Source organism: Schistocerca piceifrons, unplaced genomic scaffold, assembly GCF_021461385.2.
Source record: "Schistocerca piceifrons isolate TAMUIC-IGC-003096 unplaced genomic scaffold, iqSchPice1.1 HiC_scaffold_943, whole genome shotgun sequence".
Classification (NCBI taxonomy): Eukaryota; Metazoa; Arthropoda; class Insecta; order Orthoptera; family Acrididae; genus Schistocerca; species Schistocerca piceifrons.
Genome location: NW_025729216.1, coordinates 145,001 through 147,500, shown reverse-complemented (window position 1 = coordinate 147,500; position 2,500 = coordinate 145,001).

Sequence of the window (2,500 nt, the reverse complement as noted above, 5' to 3'; positions counted from 1 at the left end):
CACAATCCACACTATCACAACCAGACCAGGAGGTCCATGCGGAAAATAGAATATCCCCCCCTTTCGACATCCACCATTGCGCAGATAAGGCACCAATACCCACACATGTCCTATACAACGGTGCACCCAACATCACAATAGTACCTCCTGTCACAGCCCACAAACAATGACATGAGTCAAAGACACAGGTCTGACACAAGCATAGAATTGGAGCGCCGCCTCTAATAAGCCAAAGGTGCATCCTGACGTGACAAATCTCATCATGTCACAAGCATTCACTTACTATAATCACTATCAACGAACCTGCCGCCCCCGCCCCCCCCCCCTACACCTTTCCTTACAACAACGTGTAACCTAACCTAACCTATGTTGTACCTTAACCTAACCTATGTTGTGCCTTAACCTAACCCATGTTGTGCCTTAACCTAACCCATGTTGTGCCTTAACCTAACCCATGTTGTGCCTTAACCTAACCCATGTTGTGCCTTAACCTAACCCATGTTGTGCCTTAACCTAACCCATGTTGTGCCTTAACCTAACCCATGTTGTGCCTTAACCTAACCCATGTTGTGCCTTAACCTAACCCATGTTGTGCCTTAACCTAACCCATGTTGTGCCTTAACCTAACCCATGTTGTGCCTTAACCTAACCCATGTTGTGCCTTAACCTAACCCATGTTGTACCTTAACCTAACCCATGTTGTACCTTAACCTAACCCATGTTGTACCTTAACCTAACCCATGTTGTACCTTAACCTAACCCATGTTGTACCCTAACCTAACCCATGTTGTACCCTAACCTAACCCATGTTGTACCCTAACCTAACCCATGTTGTCCCCTAACCTAACCCATGTTGTCCCCTAACCTAACCCATGTTGTCCCCTAACCTAACCCATGTTGTCCCCTAACCTAACCCATGTTGTCCCCTAACCTAACCCATGTTGTGCCTTAACCTAACCCATGTTGTGCCTTAACCTAACCCATGTTGTGCCTTAACCTAACCCATGTTGTCCCCTAACCTAACCCATGTTGTCCCCTAACCTAACCCATGTTGTCCCCTAACCTAACCCATGTTGTCCCCTAACCTAACCCATGTTGTCCCCTAACCTAACCCATGTTGTCCCCTAACCTAACCCATGTTGTCCCCTAACCTAACCCATGTTGTCCCCTAACCTAACACACGTTGTCCGCTAACGTAACCCACGTTGTCGCCTAAACCTGCTCTGTAATTGTTATACGACTCGTTCAATTAGTGTAGTGTTGCCCACCCGCAACCCTCGCAATATAGTTCGCTACTCGCACTGCCCGCTCCCCTGTGTATCGCTTCATGTTAAACACCTTGCAAGTCTTGCTGACTTTCCACATGCTCCTGCTGTACACTGTAATGTGGATGGCAGCAGGACGTACATGCCGCCCCCCCCCACCCCTCCCCACGTCCCCACGTCCCCACCTTGCCCCCTGCCTTCGCAAGCTGGTTGGTGACAAGTTTGCATGTTCAATGCCCTTCGCATGCGACGTACGCAGGCTACGTTGTGGTGCAGCCTGTGTCAACTGTCCGCTGATGTCGTACGCGTGAACCACAATCTGTACTGCACATTCGTCCTTATGTACTGAATGATACATCGTGGCACATGTGTGACCGTACAACGACTGCGCCCAAAAACGGCGGACCATACAGTGCAAATATTGTGCACGCAGCTACGTGTCGTCTCCCTATGAGAGCTGGATTGCAGTGTGGTACGCCATAGAGACGTGTGGGAGGAACGGACGCCGTGGATGGCGATCAGCATGAGCTGTCTGTTGATGTATTCGGACCTAGTCGTCTCTCCTCACACACCGTGATGGCATGGTGCACCGCGTTCCATATCTGCGACATGCTACAGAGGCCGGTTGACAGTCGTTCGAGCAATGGACATCGCATACGTACGGGGGCCACCTTCCACGTATTGTCTAGGCGTGCACATTTTGTTGCGTGTATGTGGGCAGACGTAGTGTGGCGTGACACCTGACACAGGCATGCAATAATCGTTGAAGTTGCAAATGGCGATGGACGCCTGCGTTTTCTGGTGAAGTTACGCAAATGAACAAATGGTAACCTGTTGTGGTGCGGTTGTTCTCGCTAGGGGTGAATCGGTGATGGCGACGATAGGTTGAGGTACTAACCGGTTGTTCCAGCGATACCCACCATGCCGACGAAACTGAACGGCATCTGGGTGTGAAGCGATACGCGGCGGTGGCTGGGTGGGACCGTCCCCGGCCGGTGAGGGGGCGCCTCCCGGCGTGCTGGCCGCGCGGTGCGTGGGCGCACGCGCTACAGCCGGCTGGTGGGGGCGGCCAGTGGCAGGCGCGCCGGCCGACGGACGCGGCAGGCGTCGCAGCTGCGCGCCGGCGCACCCAGCGCGCGGCGCCGTGCGGCCAAAGTAGGTCCTCGCGGGCCCGGTGCGAAGCGCGGTGGACATCTTCAGTGGGCTGGTCCGATTGAGGACTGTGTGCGTTGAGG